General features: G+C 49.8%; 1 pseudogene; it reads right to left on the bottom strand.

The window, feature by feature from the left end:
- LOC119924222 lies at positions 1-24921 on the bottom strand (annotated as a pseudogene).
- Between the last annotated feature and the right edge of the window lie 1376 nt (positions 24922-26297).

Below are 26297 nucleotides of genomic sequence, written 5' to 3'. Positions count from 1 at the left end.
TTAGGCCCTGTCGCGAGGTGTGGGAGAGTGGCCTTCTGGCTCGGGCCAAAAGACTTCTGTGAGTGGTAGGGTGATGCTCGTTCTAGACAGCGTTCACCTCCGCATACCGAACTACAACTCCCATCATAGCCCGCAGCGGGGCTCGCCACCAGGTAACGCCCTATCGGAAGGAGAGGGGGAGTGTCATGGCGGCTAAAGGGAACAAATAATTTTGGGATTTGTAGTGCGATGCTTCATTCATTCATTCAATCAATTGTATTTATTGAGAGCTTACTGCGTGCAAAGCACTATACTAAGCGCTTGGGAAGTACAAGTTGGGAACAAATATCGTACTATTGCGCGTTCAATTCCGCCTACCGAACTACCACTCACAACATGCCCCGTGGGGGAGCCACGGCCAGTTTGCGGAACGCGGAGGACGCGGGAGGCGGATGTTCAGGGCGTTTTCTCACTCCTAATGGTAGTAATTATGGTATTTGTTATGTACCTGTAACCGCTCCCCGTGAGGTGTCGTGTAGAGAACACGGAGATCCCAACCTCGCTCCAAATCAGGTTCCTTTAATCCCATTCCCTCCCGAAAGAGTTTACCACTCAACCAAGTGTCAAGGCACTGAGAGGTTCCACATACTCTATTCGGGAATCTTATCCGGTCTGGATTATAACACATCCTTACGTTTGAATGTGCCCTCTTCGCGATGTCCAATGCAGATGGCCTTGTCTCTCCTGAAGGTGCTTCCACAAGAACCTGAACCTGGTTATTGCATTGAATTTTGAGAAGCAGTGTGGACTAGTGGAAAGTGCATAGCTTTGGAGGTCAGAGGACTTGGATTCTAATCCTGGTTCTGCGACTTTCCTGCTGTGTGAATTTGGACAAGTGCCTCAGTTCCCTCATCTGCAAAGTGGGGATTCAATAACTGTTCTCCTTCTTCCTTGTATTTAGTAGAGTGCTTAGTAGAGTGCTTGACACCACAAGGGATTTACCCCCTTTATTTACCCCACAACTCAACCCCACAGCACTTATGTACATACCACTTATTAATTAACCAATTTTCTATTAATGTCTGTCTCCCCTTTAGTCTGTAAGTTCATTGTGGTCATTCTCCCTAGCAATTTCTAAGCAGTTACTGTCAATAAATATGATTGACTGATTGATAGGGTCACAAGGAACCGAAGTTGTCTTAACACCAGAGATTTCTTCCAAGCAGCCAGAGGACCCTCACTACCGTTGCTGTTGGGATGCTGGTCCAGAACATAAGACCCTCCCCGGAGGTGCTTGGGTGCAGAACCAAAACCCAAGATACGTGGGCCAGGCCTTCCCCACAGGTGCTGGGGTGTTGGACCAAGTCAGAAAGCTCAACACGTATATGTCAAAGTTCTGAACAAGGTCTAATAATAATAATAATAATGATAACGATAATGGTGTTTATTAAGCACTTACTATGTGCCAGGAACTCTTCTAAACATTGGGGTATGTACAAGAGAATGGGGTTGGACACAGTCCCTGCCCCACATAGCGTTGGCAGTCTTAATCCCTATTTTACAGATGAGGGAACTGAGGCACAGAGAAGTTAATAGACTTGTCCAAGCTCACACAGCAGCCAGGTGACAAAGCTAGGATTAGAATCCATGACCTTCTGACTCCCAGGCCCATGCCCAAACCACCAACTCATACTGCTTCATGTCCCTCCCTGTTAGAACTATGGTGCTAAACCTGGTCTTTGGGCCCAGCCTACCACTTATGGCTTGCTGGCCCGAGGCCCAGAACTTTTGGTATAGGTGCTCGGATGCTGACACAAGGCCAGGACCCTACTCATGGGTCCTGGAGTACTCTCCAGATCCCAAGGGTTAACACATAGGTGTGTAGTCTCAGGTTCCAAGTTCCTCCCCTTATGGAATTGCAGTGCTGTGTAAATCCAGAACAATCCCTAAGGTTGCTGGGATTCTGAACCAAGTCCCAGGGCCTTCTGTACAGGTGCTGGGCCACTTGCCCAGGTATCCAGCTCCTCCCCAGTGGTCCTAAGGTGACAGTGAGGCTCTGACCCACTTCCTAGAACACTCCAAGGTACCATGGGGCAGAGCCATAACCCATATCATAGGTTCCAAAGACCAAGGCGTCCTCAGTTATGCCAAGCTGCTAACCCAGGTCCCAGAGCTCACTTCACAGGAGTCACTGTGCTGAAGTAGGTCCCAGGAAAATCCACCTTGAAGCTAGGGAGCTGAACCGGGTCCACATTCATTCATTGATTCACTCAATTGTATTTATTGAGGGCTTACTGTGTGCAAAGCACTGCACTAAGCTCTTGGGAAGCAAATGTTTGCAACATATAGGGACGGTCCCTACCCAACAGCGGGCTCATGGTCTAGAACGGGGTGACAGACAACAAAACAATACATATCAATCAAATAAAATGAATAGATATGTACAAGTAAAATAAATAAATAAAGTAATAAATATGTACAAACATATACATATATACAGGTGCTGTGGGGAGGGGAAGGAGGTAAAGCGGGGGGAAGGGGATGGGGAGGAGGAGGAGAGAAAGGAGGGGGCTCAGTCTGGGAAGGCCGCCTGGAGGAGGTGAGCTCTCAGTAGGGCTTTGAAAGAAGGAAGAGAGCTAGCTTGGCGGATGTGCGGAGGGAGGGCATTCCAGGCCAGGGGGAGGACGTGGGCCCGGGGTCGACGGCGGGACAGGCAAGAACGAAGCACAGTGAGGATGTTAGCGGCAGAGGAGCAGAGGTTGCGGGCTGGGCTGTTGGGCTGTAGAAAGAGAGAAGGGAAGTGAGTTAGGAGGTGGCAAGGTGATGGGGAGCCTTTAAGCCGAGGGTGAGGAGTTTTTGCCTGATGCATAGATTGATTGGTAGCCACTGGAGATTTGTGAGGAGGGGAGTAACATGCCCAGAGCGTTTCCGTACCAAGACGATCCGGGCAGCGGCGTGAAGTATGGATCGAAGTGGGGAGAGACAGGAGGATAGGAGATCGGACAGGAGGCTGATGCAGTAATCCAGTCGGGATAGGATGAGAGATTGAATGAGCAGAGTAGCAGTTTGGATGGAGAGGAAAGGGCGGATTTTGGCGATGTTGCGGAGGTGAGACCGGCAGGATTTGGTGACGAATTGGATGTGAGGGGTGAACGAGAGAGCAGAGTCGAGGATGACACCAAGGTTGCGGGCTTGTGAGACGGGAAGGATGGTACTGCCGTCAACAGTGATGGGAATGTCAGGGATAGGGCAGGGTTTGGGAGGGAAGATAAGGGGTTCAGTCTTGGACATGTTGTGTTAGATGGCGGGCAGACATCCAGATGGAGATGTCCTGAAGGCAGAAGGAGACATGAGCCTGGAGGGAGGGAGAGAGAGCAGGGACAGAGATATAAATTTGGGTGTCATCAGCGTAGAGATGATAGTTGAAGCCGTGGGAGCGAATGAGTTCACCAAGGGAGTAAGTGCAGATCGAGAACAGAAGGGGACCAAGAACGGATCCTTGAGGAACCCCTACAGTAAGGGAATGGGGGGAGGAGGGGCCCGTAAAAGAGACTTGTATGAACGGCCAGAGAGATGAGGCGAACCAGGAGAGGACAGAGTCTGTGAAGCCAAGGTTGGATAGCGTATTGAGGAGAATGGGGTGGTCCGCAGTGTCGAAGGCAGCTGGGAGGTCGAGGAGGATTAGGATAGAGTATGGGCCGTTGGATTTGGCAAGCAGGACGTCATTGGTGACCTTTGAGATGGCGGGTTTCCATCGAATGTAGGGGACGGAACCCAGATTGGAGGGGGTCGAGGGGAGAGTTGGTGTTGAGGAATTCTAGGCAGCACGGGTAAACGATTCGTTCAAAGAGTTTGCTAAGGAATAGTATGAGGGAGAGTGGGCGATAACTAGAAGGTGAGGTGGGGTCAGAAGAAGGTTTTTTAGGATGGGAGAGACATGGGCATGTTTGAAGGCAGACGGGAAGGAACCGGTGGAGAATGAGCTGTTGAAGATGGAAGTTAAGGAGGGGAGAAGGGACGGAGTGAGGGATTTCATGAGATGAGAGGGAATGGGGTCAGAAGCACAGGTGGCCGGAGTAGCACTTGTGAGGAGGAGGAGAGCTCTTCTGAGGATACTGCTGGGAAGGATGGGAGAGTAGCAGAGTGCGTTGAGGGCCGGGTGGTTGGAGAAGCTGGGGGATTGACTTTGGGGAGGTCAGGCCTGATGGAGGTAATTTTGTTAATGAAGTAGGAGGCCAGATATTTGGGGCTGAGGGAAGGAGAAGGCGGAGGAACCGGGGGCCTGAGAAGGGAGTTGAATGTACGGAAGAGCTGACGGGGATGATGGGCATGGGTGTCAATAAGGGAGGAGAAATAGTTTTGTCTTGCAGAGGAGAGGGCTGAGTTAATCAATCAATCATATTTATTGAGCACTTATTATGTGCAGAGCACTGTAAAAAGAGCTTGGGAAGTACAAATTGCAACATATAGAGACAGTCCCTACCCAACATTGAGTTCACAGTCTAAAAGGGGGAGACAGAGAAAAAAAACCCAAGCATACTAACAAAATAAAATAAATAGAATAGATATGTACAAGTAAAATAAATAAATAAATAAATAGAGTAATAAATATGTACAAACATATATACATGTACAGGTGCTGTGGGGAAGAGAAGGAGGTAAGATGGGGGGATGGAGAGGGGGACGAGGGGGAGAGGAAGGAAGGGGCTCAGTCTGGGAAGGCCTCCTGGAGGAGGTGAGCTCTCAGCAGGGCCTTGAAGGGAGGAAGAGAGCTAGCTTGGCGGATGGGCAGAGGGAGGGCATTCCAGGCCCTGGGGATGACGTGGGCCGGGGGTCGATGGCGGGACAGGCGAGAAAGAGGTACGGTGAGGAGATTAGCGGCGGAGGAGCGGAGGGTGCGGGCTGGGCTGTAGAAGGAGAGAAGGGAGGTGAGGTAGGAGGGGGCGAGGTGATGGAGAGCCTTGAATCCCAGGGTGAGGAATTTCTGCCTGATGCGCAGATTGATTGGTAGCCACTGGAGATTATTGAGGAGGGGAGTAATATGCCCAGAGCGTTTCTGGACAAAGATAATCCGGGCAGCAACATGAAGTATGGATTGAAGTGGAGAGAGACACGGGGATGGGAGATCAGAGAGAAGGCTGATGCAGTAGTCCAGACGGGATAGGATGAGAGTTTGACCGAGCAGGGTAGCGGTATGGATGGAGAGGAAAGGGCGGATCTTGGCAATGTTGTGGAGCTGAGACCGGCAGGTTTTGGTGACGGCTTGGATGTGAGGGGTGAATGAGAGAGCGGAGTCGAGGATGACACCAAGGTTGCGGGCTTGTGAGACGGGAAGGATGGTAGTGCCGTCAACAGAGATGGGAAAGTCAGGGAGAGGGCAAGGTTTGGGAGGGAAGACAAGGAGTTCAGTCTTCGACATGTTGAGTTTTAGGTGGCGGGCAGACATCCAGATGGAGATGTCCTGAAGGCAGGAGGAGATGCGAGCCTGGAGCGAGGGGGAGGGAGCAGGGGCAGAGATGTAGATCTGGGTGTCATCGGCGTAGAGATGATAGTGGAAGCCGTGGGAGCGAATGAGGTCACCAAGGGAGTGCGTGTAGGTTGAGAACAGAAGGGGACCAAGTACTGAACCTTGGGGAACCCCCACAGTAAGAGGATGTGAGGGGGAGGAGGACCCTGCTAAAGAGACTGAGAAAGAGCGATCGGAGAGATAAGAGGAGAACCAGGAGAGGCCGGAGTCTGTGAAGCCAAGGTCAGATAGCGTGTTGAGGAGAAGGGGATGGTCCACAGTGTCGAAGGCAGTTGAGAGGTCGAGGAGGATTAGGACAGAGTATGAGCCGTTGGATTTGGCAAGCAGGAGGTCATTGGTGACCTTTGAGAGGGCAATTTCCGTGGAATGTAGGGGACGGAAGCCAGACTGGAGGGGGTCGAGGAGAGAGTTGTTGTTGAGGAATTCTAGGCAGGAAAGGATAAACCTGAAGTGAACGAGGTTGGCATGGTGTTTAGACTTTCGCCAGCAGCGTTCGGCACCTCGAGCATAAGAGCGAAGGAGGTGGACAGTGGCAGTGATCCAGAGCTGTGGGTTTGTGGTACGAGAGCGGTGAAGAGAAAGGGGAGTGTGCGAGTCTAGCTGAGTAGAAAGGGTATAGTTGAGAGCCGTAATCTGATCATCACGGTTGGGTAGAGATGAAAGCGGGGCGAGGTGGGGTGTGAGGCGCTCAGAAAGTTGGATGGGGTCAAGAGAGCAGAGATCTCTGTGAGGGAGTAATATGGATTTACAGGGGAAAGGAGTGTGAGTGAGGAGGCAGGTGAGAAGGTTATGATCAGAGAGAGGGATTTCAGAGTTGGTGAGGGTGGAGACATTGTAGCGGTAGGAGATGATGAGGTCGAGGGTGTGAACAAGTTGGTGAGTGGTCGAGGTGCGGTGGAGCAAGAGGTTGGCAGCCTGAAGAAGAGATAGATGGCGGGAGGCAGAGGAGTCACCAGGGATATCCATGTGGATGTTGAAGTCTTGGAGGATCAGAGTGGGCATGGAAAAAGAGAAGCAAGATGAGGAAGGGGTCGAAATCGTTAATGAAGTTGGAGGTGGGGCCAGGGGGGTTCTGTAGTTAACGGCCACGAGAATCTGGAGGGGGTGGTAGAGGCCAATAATGTGGGCCTCAAAGGAAGGGAAGGAAAGGGAATGGGGAGGAGGGATAATGTGAAAGCGACATTGGGGCACCAGAAGGAAACCGACACCTCCTCCTTTTCCGTTGAGTCTGGCGGAGTGGGAGAGGAAGAGGCCTCCACTGGAGAGAGCAGCAGGAGAGACCTTGTCGTCCGGAGACAGCCATGTTTCAGTTAGGGCGAAGAGGAGTAGAGACCTGGAAAGGAATAGGTCCAGGATGAAAGGGAACTTACCTATAACGGTGCGGGGGTTCACGAGTCCACACTTGGTGGCAGCTGTGGAGGGAGGGGAGGGAGGGGGAAGGGTGCGAGGGGTGGGGAGTGTTTGGATTGGGATGAGTTGGCGGGGGCCTAGGAGGGGAGAGTGGGAAGAGGAGTGGCGATCGTAAAGGAGAAATGGGATGGGGTGGGGGCGGCGAGGAGGGGAGGGAGAGGTCTGGGACGGAGGAGTTGAGAGTTGGTGCTGGTATAGATGGATCCTGGGTAGGGGGTGAGTGGGAGCGGTGTTGGTGAGGGAAAAGGAGGGAATAAGCTGAGTGGGAGAAGGGAAGGGGAAGGTGAGGAATGGGAATGGCAGTTGGGAGCAAGGGAATTGATAGTTCATGGTGAGGTCAGGAGGGTAAATGCTGGAGGAGCGGGAGGTTAACAATTGAAATACAGGAGCAATAAAACAGTAGCAATGATATTAGCAGCGTAGATTCATTAGTGCTCCTGAGCAAGGCTTCCCGCAGCTCAGCTGTGACTTCTGGCCTCCATTTCCCCAGAGCCCATAGTGAACAGAGCGGATAAAACTAGCCTGACCTTTGGGCATCAGAATCTCTTGCCTCCCTGCTCAGTGAGTAGGACTCCTTCATCCAGACAAACCATGGTCCACCCCCATGATCCCGACAGAGAGGTTACGGCCCCGAAAGCAACAGCCAGCAGAGCTTCCCAGGGCTCTGGGTGAGTTCTGGGGTAGCCATCAGAGTGTTCTCCCCTGGAAGAGCCTGAGATAAATTTCCCCCGCTCCACTCCCCCTCGCCCACTCGCCCACGACCACGTTGAGATTTTAGTTGGGTGAGGTAGAGGCTGCTTCCCTATATCCAGGAGGTGAAACTAGACTGAAACACAAAATTCTCTTCTGTCTCTGCATGCCGAATCAAGTCCCTAGAAAGCCATCATAGAGAGTGGGAAAATTGTGTGGACAATACTTGATATAAGAAAGACTACCGTTCTGCAGGTAGTAGATCCGAATGTTCTGTCGGTGCACTCATCGGCCAAACAGTAAATTAATTAATCAATAGCAGTAATTCAGAACCTACTCTTAAAGAGTCAGTCAATCAAACCATAGAATTGACTAATTGATTGGTGCACAGCACGATTCCAAGCTCTCGGGAGAGTAAAGCAGAGTTAGAGTAGAGTCCGGAACTGGGAGCCAGAAGGACCTGGGTCCAATGCCGTTTCCACCACTTCTTTGTTATGTGACCTTGGACAAGTTATTTAACTTCTCTGTGCCTGTTACCCGTCGCCAGGGGACGGGTTCGTTCGCGAATCGGCGCAGCGAGAGAAAAGAGAGAGAGGCCGGGGTCGGAAAGTCTGAGTATTATATAAAATCAAATCCGCGAGGCGAATTGAATTATTTGATTGTTTAGGAGTAATGAATTTAACTTCCCTTTCGGAAGGAATGTGATTAATTAGTAATCCTAGAGCTTTCTTAACGGGAGGAACACACTTATACGTTACTCGCACCTGGGTGAGGCGGCTAGCTCTCGCCGCGTGCTTTCCTACACGGGAAGAATCCTCGTGCTTTCCCACAAGGGAAGAATTCACTTACGTTTCCCGCACTTGGTGAGGCGGCTAGCTCTTGCCACATACTCTCCCTACACAGGATTAATCCACTTACGTTACCCGTCCGTAGTAGAGCACCTGGATCCCACCCACGAACGTTCGGCGAGACACTCACCCGACCCATGGACCTTTCCTCAATGTCTTGGTCCTAGTTGCAGAACGGGCGTCTTGCCTTCTGAGCAGAGAAAGACACGTGGGCTGCTGCTCCTGCTGCTGCTGCTGCTGCTGCTGCTGCTGCTGCTGCTGCTGCTGCTCCTGCTGCTGTTGCTGCTGTTGCTGCTGCTGCTGCTGCTTCTCCTGCTGTTGCTGCACGTCTCGGTCTTCTGGCCAGAAGGTCAGAAGCGACAGGTATTTATTACGTGTGACTTGGGCCGTCCCGGCTTCCATACTCTCCTTGCTCAATCTCTGCCCCTTTCATCTCCCATACCTTATTTGGTCTGCACGGACGTAATGATGGGGGCCCCCCATGCACCATGGAAAGGTTGCAGATATTGTTTGAATGTACACGGTCCTGTTCCCATATTTGGTATGGGTCTTAGACCCTGCAGCCCACTGGATGGGTCCAGGAACCAAACCAAATAAGGAGATGGACTCCGCCCAGCTCTGTACCAAATCTTCACCAATCCAGTCCCCACTGTTTTCAAATCTACCTATCACTGTGATCAGCAACAGCAGTATATAAGCCCGTTGTATCGGACACTCGGGACCTTTTTCCTTAAGGAAATGAGCCCGCCAGGTGCATTACCCCCTATTCGGTCTTCGGCCTTACCAGTAAGACTTTATTAAAACGTTCGGCAGTCACATGCTGTCAGACTAATTCCTTAGTCTCCCGGCGACATGGTGGCCATCCGGAACAACCACCGCCATCAGTGACACCTATCTTTCTGCCCCGCCCCCTCCGGCTAGAGAAGTTACATCACAGATAGCATTTTGACCAAGGTCCTTCCCTGGCTGGTCATGGAAACCGGGAAAGTGGATCCATGGTTTGGGGCAGAGGACAGGGCCCATACCCTGTCCAGAAGTGCGGGAGGCGGAGCCCTCAAAGTGTGCAGACCGGAAGTATGGAGGATGACTGGTGGACTACAACGATCTTAAGATTGCGCATAGAAGCGGGAGCCGGGGGTGGCTGTAGTGTTCGTTGCACCTGTGTGGATAGGGCCGACCAACAGCAACTTAGTAACGAACATCCTCCCACTAAGCCTCCTGCCAGGAGCAAAAGTAGCAGCAACTCATAGAATTGCGAGCTCCCCCAGTTCTTAGCGTCTTTCGAACCGGTCCCAAACTCCTCCAATGGTGTCATCATCATGGTACTGGTCAACTCCATGGTACATATCAGCAACAATTGCGTCCACGTATCTAGAGGTGTCCGAGATAAAGGAGCAACATTCCTTTTCCACTATGCTTGCAGAGCCCCCTTGGCTGGCGAGGAGGAAGTCAGGGGCCATCCGGTTCTGCAGGACGGTCGTTCATATGGCTCTCTTTCGTCCCTGAGGGCCATGAGGCTGACAGCAGTGTCATTGTTTATCTGTTCAACTAGTTTATCTAGGATAAGTATTTAGCGAGCAGCCCGGGCAAACCCATACGCAGGAAACATTATCCCGAAAAAACGCTCCGACTCTGAGACTGGGGCCCCCTGATGGTTTTTGAGTCAGCCCTCTGGGCGACTCCGAGTGTGGCAGACAGCCAGGAGCACAAAACCTAGGAAGCACACTCCTCCCCACTCAGTAAGGAGCCATCGATATGCATGGGTGCCACAACAAAATAGGCAGGCAGTGCCACGATTGCCAAAGGTCCTATTGGCAGTGAGCAAGCCGTAAAAGCAGACGTCCACACACTTCTCGGTGACAGCTGCAGTGGCCGGCTGCAACTCGACGCCCATCCCGTAGTTTAGCAGCATCACATATGTGGGAACTGTTGCCCTTCCAGAATTTGGTGTCAATATTGTGGAAGCATAACGGGAAGACAGCATGGTCAGTCCACCCACTCACCTTAAGGTACGTGGTGCATTTGCTGGTTCAGAGTCAGGGCTGTGGCTGCAGGGATGAGGGGCTCCCATTGCATCGGACCAGGTAGAGTTCCCATAAGGATAGGATATAAGGGGATATCCCACTTCTCCATTCAATGGGTCACGCCCATAAACCCAACAGTTCGAAATGTTCAGGTCCCGCCAAGGGCTTCAAGAAGGTGTTGCCGCGGGTTCCTCCACGCTTCAGGACCAAGATGATGAATAGGCCGAGCAGCTTCATAGAGCGATGTCATCATTCCCCCTCTCCGAAGCGTGGTGTCTGCAAGAGAGAAGGGTCTAGGTCTTGAAGGATCACCAAGCCTCACCAGAGTTAGTGGGCATTCCAGATCGGCATCATCCCAGGTTTGCCCAGTTAGAGGCTTCGTAAGGTTAACCTATAGGCGACCTTTCTGGGATGCCGAATAATGACACGCTCCTCCAGTGTCCCTCTCATGGGAGGGTGGCAGGATATGCACTTTCCATGCCATCAAAGGCACAGCCCTTGGGGCTGCCGGTGGGTATCTGCCTATTGTTTAGCGTGCAGACCGCCTCCCAGAGGTGACGGACCCACCACTGGAGAGGTTGGGGGGGCTGCGTCTGGCGTATGTCGTGTTTGTAAACTAAGCTGTCCTTTCAGGGGTCCATTGGCTTGCGGACGATATGGCATGTGAAAAGTCGACTGTACTGCCTGGTCCCGGGCCCAAGTCTGCAGGGGTCGGGTCTTAAAATGGGATCCATTGTCAGATTGGCTTTCCTGGGGCACTGGGAGGTGGGAGAACCAGTGGCTAGGCCCTACTAGAACCTGCCAGACGTGGGCCCTAGAGCATATATGCACAAGGCCCAGGCCACCCAGCATTTCCACTCTAGTCAGGATAAACCTTCAGCCTTGCGGGGAGGGTGGGAGGGTCCCAACAACAACAGTATGCCACTGTCCCCATAAAACCTTGCCTTCCCTCATGTTCCGGAAGGCCTGACCCCCCCTGGAAACGGTGCCAGTTTTCGCAGTTGGAGACAACTTTCCGAGCCTGCTGTTGCAGTAAGGGCCAGCAGCGGGCACAGCACTGATGCAATAGATCATCTGCCCCAGTATGTCCCACCCATTGGTGAAGGGCCTAAGCTAGCCTGAAGAGGGAATCCTTGCCCCATTGGGCGGACATGGAGTCGACCTCCGGGGCCAAGACAGATTGGTCAGCCTCATTGTTCCAGTGGGCTCCAAGAGATGCATCCCTTTGGTGTGCAGATACGTGTCTTATGGCCAGGGACTTTTCAGAACCGACGGCATACAGGTTTTCCCAAATATTCTGTACCCATACGGGCGGTTGCAGACCAGCCACCCCTCCGCCTTCCAGTGCCCTAACCACTGAGTGGCCCCGGCCCATACTGCATAGGAGTTTGTGTATATGGTCTGGGCTTCTGCCAAGAAGACCTCTTCCAGTTCTGCCTCCTGGGTGGAACCTTGGATCAGTTTCCGGAGTGTTCGACCGGTTCAGGGCTCAATGGCTCCTGCCTTCTCCCGCTCGCCCAGAAGTTCCCAATGTCATAGTCCCTCCCGTTTGACGGGCAGATCCGTCGGTAGATTAGTCTTCCTCCCATTCCTCTATCACAGTACCCAGAGAAGACATTGGAGGCGCCTCAACGATAGGAGAGGCTGGGTCCCAATCCTAATCTCCCACAACGGGGTCCATGGCCTCCACCAACGCGGTCAAGCGCCCCGGGTTCGTGGTCCCAGCGTCCTCCACGGGATGGTGAATATAGAGAATCCATTGTTTATCTTCTCTCCCAAAACCTGTCCTCTCCCTGACTTTCCCGTCACTGTAGACGACACTACCATCCTTTCTGTCTCACAAGCCCGCAATCCTCGACTCCACTCTTTCATTCAGCCCACACATCCAATCCGTCACCAAAAGCGTCCGGTCTCACCTCCACAACATCGCCAAGATCCGTCCTTTCCTCTCCATCCAAACCGCTACCTTGCTGGTTCAAGCTCTCATCCTATACCGACTGGATTACTGCATCGGCCTCCTTTCTGATCTCCCATCTTCCTGTGTCTCCCTGCTTCAGTCTATACTTCACTCTGCTGCCGGATTATCTTTCAACAGAAACGCTCTGGGAATGTCACTCCCCTCCTCACAAATCTCCAGTGGTTGCCTGTCAACCTACGAATCAAGCAAATACCCCTCACTCTCGGCTTCAAAGCTCTCCATCACCTCGCCCCCTCCTACCTCATCTCCCTTCTCCCCTTCTACAGCCCAACCCGCACCCTCCGCTCCTCTGTAGCTAACCTCCTCACTGTGCCTCCTTCTCGCCTGTCCCGCTGTTGATCCCCGACCCACGTCGTTCCCCTGGCCTGGAATGCCTCCCTCCACACATCCGCCAAGTTGGCTCTCTTCCTACCTTCACAGCTCTACTGAGAGCTAACTTCCTTCAGGAGGCCTTCCCAGACTGAACCTCCTTTTTTCTTTCCTCATCCCCACCCTCCAGCCTTATCTCCTTCCCCTCCGCACAGCACCTGTATCTATTTGTTCAGATTTATTACTCTATTTTATTTGTATGTATTTACTATTCTATTTCTTTTGTTAATGATGTGCATATAGCTATAATTCTATTTGTTCTGACGATTTTGACACCTGTCTACATGTTTTGTTTTGTTGTTTGTCTCTCCCTTCTAGACTGTGAGCCCGTTGTTGGATAGGGACCATCTCTACATGTTGCCGACTTGTACTTCCTAGGACCTTAGTACAGTGTTCTGCATACAGTAATCGCTCAATAAATACGATCGAATGAATGAATGAATTGCTTTACGGTAGCACTTTGGGCGGCCCTCGGTGGGAGAGGATTGCCAATCCATATAGGCTTAATAACCTGGAGAGGGATCTTTGGGGTCACTGGGCGGGTGCCCGGGGTATCCAGCAGGGCAAAATAAAAGGCCAAGAGAGTCTCATCATAAAGAGTGTATCGGGACTGTGCACCTTGCCAGCTACATGATCCGAATTGGATCGGGCGTTCCCCAGGTACCCCCGGGTCCTTCTGCCACAATTCCCACTGGTATCCCGAGCTGCGAACACCCACACGAAGATAGAAAGGGTGGGAGGGGTGTATGGGTCCAATCAATCAATCAATCAATCATATTTATTGAGCGCTTACTGTGTGTAGAGCACTGTACTAAGCGCTTGGGAAGTACAAGTTGGCAACATATACAGACAGTCCCTACCCAACAGTGGGCTCACAGAATAAAAGGGGGAGACAGAGAACAAAACCAAACATACTAACAAAATAAAATAAATGGAATAGATATGTACAAGGAAAATAAATAAATAAATAAATAGAGTAATAAATATGTACAAACATATATACATATATACAGGTGCTGTGGGGAAGGGAAGGAGGTAAGATGGGGGGATAGAGAGGGGGACGAGGGGGAGAGGAAGGAAGGGGCTCAGTCTGGGAAGGCCTCCTGGAGGAGGTGAGCTCTCAGCAGGGCCTTGAAGGGAGGAAGAGAGCTAGCTTGGCGGATGGGCAGAGGGAGGGCATTCCAGGCCCTGGGGATGACGTGGGCCGGGGGTCGATGGCGGGACGGCCCGGAGCGTTTCTGGACAAAGACAATCCGAGCAGCAGCATGAAGTATGGATTGAAGTGGGGAGAGACACGAGGATGGGAGATCAGAGAGAAGGCTGATGCAGTAGTCCAGACGGGATAGGATGAGAGCTTGAACGAGCAGGGTAGCGGTATGGATGGAGAGGAAAGGGCGGATCTTGGCAATGTTGCGGAGCTGAGACCGACAGGTTTTGGTGACGGCTTAGATGTGAGAGGTGAATGAGAGAGCGGAGTCGAGGATGACACCAATGTTGCGGGCTTGTGAGACGGGAAGGATGGTAGTGACGTCAACAGAGATGGGAAAGTCAGGGAGAGGGCAGGGTTTGGGAGGAAAGACAAGGAGCTCAGTCTTGGACATGTTGAGTTTTAGGTGGCGGGCAGACATCCAGATGGAGATGTTCTGAAGGCAGGAGCAGATGCGAGCCTGGAGAGAGGGGGAGAGAGCAGGGGCAGAAATGTAGATCTGGGTGTCATCAGCGTAGAGATGATAGTTGAAGCCGTGGGAGCGAATGAGGTCATCAAGGGAGTGCGTGTAGATCGAGAACAGAAGGGGACCAAGCACTGAACCTTAGGGAACCCCAACAATAAGGGGATGGGAGGGGGAGGAGGAGCCTGCTAAAGAGACTGAGAATGAGTGACCGGAGAGATAAGAGGAGAACCAGGAGAGGACGTGGTCTGTGAAGCCAAGGTCAGATAGCGTGTTGAGGAGAAGGGGATGGTCCACAGTGTCGAAGGCAGCTGAGAGGTCGAGGAGGATTAGGACAGAGTATGAGCCGTTGGATTTGGCAAGCAGGAGGTCATTGGTGACCTTTGAGAGGGCAGTTTCCGTGGAATGTAGGGGACGGAAGCCAGACTGGAGGGGGTCGAGGAGAGAGTTGGTGTTGAGGAATTCTAGGCAGCGCGTGTAGACACCTCGTTCAAGGAGTTTGGAAAGGAATGTTTGGAGGGATATGGGGCTATAACTAGAAGGTGAGGTGGGGTCAAGAGAGGGTATTTTTAGGATGGGAGAGACATAGGCATGTTTGAAGGCAGAAGGGAAGGAACCAGTGGAGAGTGAGCGGTTGAAGATGGAAGTTAAGGAGCGGAGAAGGGATGGAGCGAGAGATTTCATGAGATGAGAGGGAATGGGGTCAGAAGCACAGGTGGCCGGAGTAGCACTTGAGAGAAGGGAGGAGAGCTCCTCTGAGGATACAGCTGGGAAGAATGGAAGAGTAGCAGAGAGTGTTGAGAGCCGGGGGGTTGGAGAAGGGGGGGAAGTGACTTTGTGGAGGTCGGACCTGATGGATTTAATTTTGTTAGTGAAGTCGGAGGCCACATCGTTGGGAGTGAGGGAAGGAGGAGGGGGAGGAACCGGGGGCCTGAGAAGGTAGATGAATGTACGGAAGAGCTGGCGGGGGTGATGGGCATGGGCGTCAAGAAGGGAGGAGAAATAGATTTGTCTGGCAGAGGAGAGGGCTGAGTTAAGGCAGGAAAGGATAAAGCTGAAGTGAACGAGGTTGGCATGGTGTTTAGACTTTCGCCAGCAGCGTTCGGCAGCTGGAGCATAAGAGCGAAGGAGGCGGACAGTGGCAGTGATCCAGGGCTGTGGGTTAGTGGTACGAGAGCGGCGAAGAGAAAGGGGAGCGAGTGATTCTAGCTGAGTAGAAAGGGTAGAGTTGAGAGCAGTAATCTGATCATCAAGACTGGGTAGAGAGGAGAGGGCGGCGAGGTGGGGAGTGAGGTGCTCAGAAAGATGGATGGGGTCAAGAAGGAATGAAGGAATCTCCCTGAAATCTATCCTATTCCCCTCTAGCCCCTCCCTTCTTCTGCCCCCTCTTCAACTCTCCCGTGGTTTCCAGCAGAATCTCCAGAGGAGATACTCCGTCTCCTCTCAAAGTCTACCCCCCAACCTGTGCCTTCAACCACATCGCTTTGCACCTTATCAAAACATTTCCTTATGTAAACCTTATCAAGTACTTTCTACCCTCCCTGACTACCACCCTCAAACATTCACTTTCACAGCCCCATTTCTTTCCAACATGCAGCGTGGCTTAGTGGAAAGAGTATGGGATTAGGTCGTGGGTATAATTCCCAGCACCCCCTCTTGTCAGCTGTGTGACTTTGGGCAAGTCATATAACTTCTCTGTGCCTCAGTGATCTCATATGTAAAATGGAGATTAAGATTGTGAGCCCAGGTGGGACAACGTGATTACCTTGTATCTACCCAAGCACTTAGAATAGTACTTGACACGTAGTAGGCACTAAACAAATACCATCATTATCATTATATTATTATTATTGTTATCCTAAAAAACTTTCCTTTGACTCCATGGCTCCCTCTAGTTATTACCCCATCTCTCTCCTACCATTCCTCTCCAAACATTTTGAGCAAGTTGTCTTCTTTGCTCAAGTTGCCTTCACCTGCTGTCTCCAGTTCCACTCTTCCAATTCTCTCCTTTATCCCCTCCAATCTGTATTCAGAGTCTCCCTGCCTTCAAGGAGCTTACATTCCATTCGGGGAGGCAAACATTAAAATATAGAAGCGTGGGTCAGCTTATATAAAATATATAAGCGTGCTCACTGTACCTCACTCTAGTTTATCATACCATCGAACCCTTTCCCATGTCCTCCTTCTGGCCTGGAACTCTCCACTTTTTCATATCTAACAGACCATCAAAGCCGTATCAAAAATAAAAACATCACGTGTCTTTTGAGAGGCCTTCCACGACTGAGCTCTCCCCTACTCCCTCTTCTTTCTGGGTCGTTCTTGGATTTGGATTTGTACAGTTAATTAATCACCACCCCCTCAGGCCACAGTACGTACGAAATATCCATAATTAAATGTCTGTCTCTCCCTGTAGACTATAAACTCCTTGTGGGAACATGTCTACCAACTTGATTATATTGTACTTTTCCAAGTGCTTAGTACAGGGCTCTAAACACAATATGTACTCAATAGATATGATCAACTGATCTGGTGACAGAATGACTGTGGGGGTTATATGAGGTTGGAGTTGAGGATACAGGCCAAGGTTACAGGATTGGGAGCCAAGGAAGATGGTGGCATCAACTGTGATAGGAAAGGTAGGTGAAGAAGGTGATTTTGTAGTGTAGAGAAGGAAATTAACTTTGGACAAATTAAGCTCTTCTCTTTCACCTCTCTCCCAGCCCATCAACTCCAGACATGTTCCAGAAGAAGGAAAGTAGGCTAGGCAGGGAACCTGCTAATGTACCAATTGGAGAAATGGGAAAGGGTACACAGGCAGCCAGGTAGAGAGAGAGATCTGCTTCTCTGACTTGACTACTGGATATCCACTTCAAAATTGAGTGTCGGCTGCTTAGGTAGGTTTTTTTGGCAGGTGCAGGGCAGGTAGCTGTCTCAACATCTGCTTCTACCCTCTTTTGCCTCCCTCACACATAGGAGTGAAGTAGAGAAGATTAATGCATTTGAATGTGTTTGTGATTTGGCCTTGATTTATTCAAGTTCAGTGACTTCACAAATTAATCATACACCAATTTTCTGTTCTGGTTTTTACTCTTTACTTTTACTCATACTCTTTCTGGTGATGTAAAGCTTCCTATACTGATTTAGCCGGAAGATTTCTGAAAAAGAAAATTCTTTACTTAATTCAACAAGAGGTTGCAAGAAGTTAATCTTATTCCCTTTTTTCCCTCATTTTCAATAATTTTTAGAAAGGAAAGCAAATTAAGATTTTTCTAAAAAAACCAAGTGATCTGAATCTGAACTACTCATAAGATGGTGTCAGATCAAAGTCTTTTTAGATGCTCTTTTTACCATTTGTTTCCCAGGAATAACTTGTGAACACATTCTGAATTTGGCAAGTTATCTCTCCAGAATATTTCTCTTTCCTGCCCCCCTGGGTTGCTGTAGACTCGTATCCTTTGGCTGGGAGAGTGAAGGAGGCGAGAAAGGGGAGGCAATGAAGAGACAGGCAGGCAGTTAATTAACAGTAAAGGAAAATGTCTCTAAACCTTTCCTCTCTCTAAACCATGCAAAATGTTGCCCTCTCAGTACACCCAGGAAAGCTATAAGGGTCACTCAATGCCAAGAATACCACTAGTTAGTACAGGGCTTTCTTCTTATTCTTCCTATTCTTTCTTTCTTTCTTTCTTTCTTCCTATTCAACTAGGTGTTTGGAGCAACTCAGAAAAGCATCAATAGAGATTGTAGTGGATACAGCATTCTCTAAGCTTCAGATGAACCAGGAGCTCTGTTTGGATGCCCTCCCATCAGCTCAAATTTAACATGTCCAAAACAGAGCTGTTTATATTCCCCCCAAACCTGTCCTCTCCCGAACTTTCCCGTCACTGTAGATGGCACAGCCATCCTTCCCGTCTCACATACTGGCAACGTTAGCGTTCATCCTTGACTCCGCTATCTCATGCAACCCACATATCAAATCGAACACCAAATCCTGTCGATCCCCCCTTCACAACGTTTCTAAAATACGCCCTTTCCTCTCCATCGAAACTTCTACCACGTTAGTTCAATCACTCATACTATCCCGCCTAGATTACTATATCAGCTTCCTTTCTAACATCCCAACCTCCTGCCTCTCCCCACTCCAGTCTTTACTTCACTCCGTTTCCTGGATTATCTTTCTGTGGAAACTGTCAGGGCATGTCACCCCTCTCCTCAGAAGCTGCAGTGGTTGCCTGTACACCTCCGTATCAAACAAAAACTCCTCACCATTGGCTTTAAAGCTCTCCTTCACCTTTCCCCCTCTTAACAACTCCCTTCTCTCCTACAGCCCAGCCCGAATCCTTCGCTCCTCTGGTTTCCTTTGATCTCTCCTGTATTGCTGTCGATCCTTGGCCCACGTTCTACTTCTGGCCTGGAACGCCCTCCCTCCTCAAATGTTCCAGACAGTTACTTTCCCTTTTCAATGCCTTACTGAAGGCACATCTCCTCCAAGAGGCCTTCCCAGACTAAGCCCCCCTTTCCCTCAACTCCCACTCCCTTCCACGTCAACCTGACTTGCTCCTTTTACTCTTTCCCCCCTCCCGGCCCCACAGTATTTATGCCTCTATCTGTAATTTTAGTTATTTATCTTGTCTGTTTACTTATATTGATGTCTGTCTCCCCCTCTAGACTGTGAGCTCGTTGTGGGCAGGGATTGTCTCTATTTCTGTATTATACTTTCCCAAACGCTTAGTACAATCTCTGTACATAGTAAGCACTCAATCGATACGATTGAATAAATGAATGAACGCATCCTCTGGGAAGGTTCTGGAACTTGGGAAGGGACTCAGAAGATTCTGCTAGGTTTCACAGAGGGAATTTAATATTTAAACACAGGAAGATCCTCCCAGAAAATCAGAACATGAAAAACAACACTCGGAACCAGGACGAGTATGAGTCCCCACTCCAATCCACAATTCATCCAATGCCCCAATCATTTTTTCTGAAAAACTTCACATCATGTTTACCATTCCAAGAATCTCCAGTAGTTGCCCATCCACCTCCACATCAAACATAAATCCTTTACCACAGACTTTAAAGCATTCTATCAAATTGCGCCCCATCTTACTTCGTTGACTTCGTACTATAACCCAGATCTTTCACCTCTCTCCTCTAATAGCGTTTAGTACAGTGCTCTGCACACAGTAAGCGCTCAATAAATACGGTTGAATGAATAACAGCAGCCTGAGGTGCCCTACATAGTTGTGTTTTTCTTGGAAATTTGCTCTCATCCTTCCCCATGGATTTCTGTACAAGAGCTTCATAACTGTATCCTAAATGCATTTGCAAGACTCAAGCCCCTTCCTTGATAGTTTATTGTTCTTCATGTTGATTTCATATTGTCTCCCGTATGGGTCAGTTCTACGTAGTCAATGCTTCAAATAGAATTCGAGCATTTACTTTGTGCTAAGGGCTTGTGAGAGTTTACCAACTAGAGAGGGAGGCTGGTGTTAAATAAAGTAGATATGTATCTTGGTCTTGCTCCTATCCTCTTGCCTACATCTCCCGCCTCCACATCCAACAGACGATCGCTCCTCCCCACTTTCATAGCCTTATTAAAATCATAGTTCCTCTCTGAGGCCTTTCTCGACTAAGCCCTTATTTCCTCTACTACCTCTCCTTTCGCATGCTTTCTTGGATTTGTACCCTTTATTCAACCCCACACTTAACTCTACAGAACTCGTGTTCTTATCTAATTTATTTTAATGCTTGTCTTTTTCTCTAAACTGGGAAGCAGGGTTGCCTAGTGGAAAGAGCACTCTCCTGGGAGTGAAAGGCAGTGAGCTCTAGTCTTAGCTCTGCTACGTGTCTGCTGTGTGACTTCACTTCTCTCTGCCTCAGTTACGTCATCTGTAAAACAGGGATTAAGACTGAGAGCCCAATATGGGACAGGGATTGTGTCCAACCTGATTACTTTGTATCTACCTTAGCGCTTAGAAAGATGCCTGGCACATAATGAACACATACCAAGTATTATTATCATCATCATCATCAAATATCATGATTTCTTTATGACGATAAGAGATACGTTATAGAGGCAATATAAGGAAACAAAACCATTGATGATGGGAGTTGAGTCTGGGGAAAGCATTTACAGTAAAGGTCTGAGGTTCTAAGGTTAGAAAGCCAATGGAAGGGGACAATACACCTGGTAATCCCTCTATAGTAAAGAGTGACCTAGAACAAGAAACATATTCTTATAAACTTCAGAGGCAGACCAAATCTTAAAACGTGTTGGACTGGCACGGGTGAGGTTTATACAGTTTATACCCCTCTATACAGTTCAATTCCTGCGTCCTTTTGGACCCACAATCAAGTCAAACAGAACCAGTGACATGCACAGAGCCCCAGTCCCAATTTCCAGAAGTAGATGCTGGGTCAGTACCAAACACCCACCTAACTCCTCTAATCCTCTTGAGCTACACCTGGAAAAGATGGGAGAGTTGAAGAAGACGCAGGGGGAAGAGAGATTTTAGGACAATCATGCTTGATGGTTTCAATTTTCTCAATAAACTAGGTCCCCAGAGAATTAGGGTAAGGGATGGAAGAGGCAGTGGGATAGGGAACTTGAGGAGGGAGTTGATCGACCGGAACAACTGGCAAGGGCAATGGGCTTGGATGTCGATAATGATGGGGAAATAATTTTGCGAAGCAGAGGAGAGAGCAGAGTTAAAGCATGCAAGGATAAACTTGGAGTGGACGAGGTCGGCCTGATATCTAGATTTCCACTAGCACTGCTTTGCGGCTGGTGCACACGAGCGAAGGAGGCAGAGTGTGGAGGTGATCCAGTGCTGTGGGTTGGTATCAATCAATCAATCAATCGTATTTATTGAGTGCTTACTGTGTGCAGAGCACTGTACTAAGCGCTTGGGAAGTACAAGTTGGCAACATATAGAGACAGTCCCTACCCAACAGTGGGCTCGCAGTCTAGAAGGGGGAGACAGAAAACAAAACCAAACATATTAACAAAATGAAATAAATAGAATAGATATGTACAAGTAAAATAAATAAATAAATGGAGTAATGAATATGTACAAACATATATACATATATACAGGTGCTGTGGGGAAGGGAAGGAGGTAATACGGGGGATGGGGGGGCGAGGGGGAGAGGAAGGAGGGGGATCAGTCTGGGAAGGCCTCCTGGAGGAGATGAGCTCTCAGTAGGGCCTTGAACGGAGGAAGAGAGCTATCTTGGCAGATGTTGGGAGGGAGGGCATTCCAGGCCAGGGGGATGACGTGGGCCGGGGGTCGACGGCGGGACAGGCGAGAAAGGGGCACGGTGAGGAGATTAGCGGCAGAGGAGTGGAGGGTGCGGGCTGGGCTGTAGAAGGAGAGAAGGGAGGTGAGGTAGGAGGGTGCGAGGTGATGTAGAGCCTTGAAGGCGAGGGTTAGGAGTTTCTGCCTGATGCGCAGATTGATTGGTAGCCACTGGAATTTTTTGAGGCAGGTAGTAACATGCCCAGAGCGTTTCTGGACAAAGACAATCCGGTCAGCAACATGAAGTATGGAATGAAGTGGGGAGAGACACGAGGATGGGAGATCAGAGAGAAGGTTGATGCAGTAGTGCACACGGGATAGGATGAGAGCTTGAAGGAGCTGGGTAGCGGTTTGGATGGAGAGGAAAGGGCGGATCTTGGCAATGTTGCGGAGCTGAGACCGGCAGGATGTGAGAAAGGGATCAAAATGTTTATAAACGTTGGAGGTAGGGCCTGGGGGTAGGTAGATGACCATTACTAGAATCTGGAGTGGGTGGTAGAGGCGGATGATATGGGCTCTGAAAGAAGGGAAAGAAAGGGATGGGGGCGGTGGAATGATGCAAACGAGGCACTGGGGAGAAAGCATCTTCCCCTGTCCCAGTGAATCGGGGGAGTGGGTGAAGATGAGGTTCCCTCTAGAGTGGGCTGCAGGGGAGACCATATCATCGGGAGAGAGTGAGGTTTCAGTGATGGCTAGGAGGAGCACTGCTTAGGTCAGGAACAGTTCAATAGTAAAGGGAAGTTTCCACATGATAGAGAAGGGGTTCCACAGGCCACACTTGGCTGAGGCTGTGGCGGATGTTCTGGGGAGGGGACGGGGCGAGGGGTAGGGAGGGGTTGGGTGTCAGTGAGTTGATGGGCTGGCGCAAGGGGAGGGGCACGAAGGGTGGCGCTGGGACAGGATTACAAATTTGGGTTGGGGGAGAGGGGTGGAGGTGGGGATTACAAAAGGGGTAGAGAGGGGTTGGATGGAGGAGGAGGAGGGGGCAGGTCAAATGCTTTGGGAGAGCAGATCTGGGATGGACCGACTGGAGGGCTGGGGTAGAGGGAACATGGTGGGGTCAAGGAAATTTAAGAGGTGGGGTGAGATAATCAACAGCAATAACTGATTTGGTGATTCCCTGAGGGGTTTGTTCAATTGTGTGCAGTCAGTCAGTTAATTGATCTTTTTTATTGAGTGCTTTACTGTGTGTATTAGTACAGCACTGTACTAATCGCTTGGGAGAGTACAATATAAAAATAAGCAGACGCATTTCATGCCCAAAACGAGCTTACAGTCCAGAGGTGGAAAAAGACATTAATACAAATAAATAACTTACAGATACGCACATATGTGCGGTGGGGCTGGGAGAAGGATGAATGAAAGGAACTAGTCAGGGCGATGGAGAAGGAAGTTGAAGAAAGGGAAAAGAAGGCTTACTCAGGGAAGGCCTTTTGGAGGTGACGTGCCTTCAGTAAGTCTTTGAAGCGAGGGGGAGTAACTGTCATTCATTCAATCATATTTATTGAGCGCTTAGTGTGTGCAGAGCACTATACTAAGCCCAACAAAATTGTAAAGCTAAGACAAAAAAGCACTTCAAAGTCACGGAAGTTTCTAAAGACTACCAAAAGGCAAGGAAAAATATTTTCCATGGATAAGAAATTTAAAGATTCATTTTCACACTGGTATTAGCAGTCACTCTAGGTATGGGGTTACTCATGAGTTTGAACATGACATAACCTTTGCTTTACAAATGACACAAACATAATGGTGTTTTTTCCAAAAGCCCTGACTTTTCATGAGCAGGAGAAGTTCGATTTTCATCTTTCAGTCAGCGGTATTTATTGAGCAATAACAGCGTGCAAAGCTCTGTACTGTATGCTTGTGAAAGTACCATATGACAAACTTGTTAGACATGGTCTCTGCCTACATTTGCACGTTGGGGCGAATGCAGGAAGCAATGCCCAGTGTAATATATTTCTACAAAGCTTCAAGAGATTATCAAATATGAGTAGGGAGGGCGTTTCAGTCTAGAGGCAGAATGTGGGAGAGAGGTGCAGGTCCTTGGGTCCTTGAGAGCAAAGAGGCTAGCATTTAGGACAAAACAGGAGCTCGGATGGTGTGAAGACTGGCAGAGGTTGATATGTAAAATAATGTGCTCTGTCAGTAGCTGAAGCCCACCTCTAAATCACTAGACAATATTGCCTCCAGGAGAATCAGTGGTCTCATAGCAGGAGGGAGAAGGGTAGGGGTTTGCAGATAACTTTCTTTTTGGGGGGTTACACTATATTCTCCTTCTTCCTGTGCAGGCTCGAGACCCAAAGACCTCTGGGAGTCATAGTCTGATGCTCCCTCTGGAGAGCAATCGTCTCCGCCTACCGAACTACCATCCCCGTCGTGCCCCACGGCCTGTCTAGAGGCCGTTTTGGGGGGCTCGCAGAAGGTCGGGTAGCCGATATTCAGCCGGAGAAAGGGCGAATTTGCACGGCCATGTGGCCGTGCTGAGCCTCTCCCCACAACCTCCAGCTTACCGGCCTTTCTGTCTATAGCCACAATGAATTCATTGAATTCATTGAATTCAATGAATTCCAGGAGAGGTGACATGTACAGACAAAGAGAGGCAATCACACCTAAGCTGTATGCAACACTCTGCCCTACTAACACTTAAACATCCCCTCCAAAGATGCAAGGATCTGTTAGTCTGTGGCCTATGGAAACTTCACTCCATCATGGGGAAGCATTTCTTCATTATTGACCCGTTCCTGATACAGTCACTGCTCCTCTTTGCCATCACTGAAATCTGGGCCATTCCAGATGACAGTCTCCCCTGCTGTTCTCTCTAGAGTGGGCCTCGTCTTCTCCGACTACCCGTGATTCACTGGGAAGGAAGAAAGAGTCGGCTTCCTTTTCTCTCCCCAGTGCTGTTTTTGCACCATCCCACCTTCCCCATCTCTCTATTTCCCTTCCCTTGAAGCCCATATCATCTTCCTTTACCATCCACTCCAATTACTAGTCGTGACCATCATTTTGATCACTTTCTGAATCATTGTGATCCCTTTTTCACCATACTTCTCTCAGTCTCCATCCTTACATTGATTCTTGGGGAGTTTAATATTCATGTGGATGTCCCCGATGATCCTTCTACTGTCCATCTGCTCTCACTCCTGTACTCCAGTGAACTCATGCTCCGCCACACCTCACCAACTTGCACATGCTCACCAACGTGCACACGCACGCGATTTTATAATCTCCAGTAACTGTACAATCTCTAACTTCATCAATTCTGAAATTTCTCTGTCTGACCGCAGCCTACACATATGCTCTCTGTCCCATACACTCACCTCCTACAAATCTGTCCTTTTCTCTTACAGAGACTTTCATCCTTTTGACCCTCCAATGAATTCTAACAACCATTCTACCCCATTTGGTCTCTATACCCAAACTATCTTCTCCTGACGCACAATTTGACACACTAAACACCATCTCCCCACTGAACAGATCCCTCTTGCTCCCCTGTCCCTCCGTCGGTCTCGTAACAATAACCTGCATCCCTGTAGGTACTCCACAGTACGATTCCACCACTCAGGTGCCCAAGCTACAGAGCGCTGTTGGAAGAAATCCATACATCTTTTTTTTAAATTGTAGTTGTTAGGTGACAGGTACTATACTAAGCGCTGGAGTAGATATGAGAAAATCATGTTGGACACGGTCCATGTTCCGCATAGGGCTCACAGTCCTAATCTCTAATTCACAGATGAGGTAACAGAGGCACAGAGAAGTAAGTGACTTGTCCAAAGTCACACAGCAGATATATGGAGGAGCTGGGATTAGAACCAAGGTCTGGGCTGGGCTGGCCTAGATTAGCTGGACTGGCTGGGATAGGCTGCAGTGATCCTTCCCTTCTAGACTGTTGAGCACGTTGATGGGTAGGGACCGTCTCTATATGTTGCCGACTTGTACTTCCCAAGCGTTTAGTACAGTGCTCTGCGCACAGTAAGCGCTCAATAAACACTATTGAATGAATGAATGAATGAATGAATCCGGACTGGACTGGCTGGGCTAGGTTGAAGTGGGCTGGACTGGTCTGGACTGAGTTGTACCGGGCTGGCCTAGGCTGTCTGGGCTGGGCTGGGCTGGGCTGGACTGGCTGGGGTGTCTGAGCTTGGCTGGTCTGAGCTGGGTGGGTTGGGCTGGCTGGGCTAGGCTGCATTAGTCTGGAATGGGATGGACTGGGCTTACTGGCCTGGGCTTTACTGGCTGGGTTAGGCTGGACTGGGTTGGGCTAGGCTGCCTGGGCTGCGATGGAGTGGCTGGGCTGGGCTGAGGTATCTAGGACGGCTTCAGTTGGCTGGGCTGGCTGGGATGTTCTGGAATGGCAAAGTAGGACTGGACTCAGGTGAATGGGCTGGGTTGGGATGGTTGGGCTTGCTGACCTGAGCTCTGCTGTCTGGGCTGAACGGGCAGGCTGGGTTGGTGGGGCTGGGTGATCTGGGCTGGGCCGGGTAAGGCCGGACTGGGTTGGCTGGGT

The sequence above is a fragment of the Tachyglossus aculeatus genome, unplaced genomic scaffold (assembly GCF_015852505.1).
Source record: "Tachyglossus aculeatus isolate mTacAcu1 unplaced genomic scaffold, mTacAcu1.pri scaffold_88_arrow_ctg1, whole genome shotgun sequence".
NCBI lineage: Eukaryota > Metazoa > Chordata > Mammalia > Monotremata > Tachyglossidae > Tachyglossus > Tachyglossus aculeatus.
Note: the sequence above shows the minus strand (reverse complement) of the source record. Positions and strands in the feature narration are given on the sequence as shown.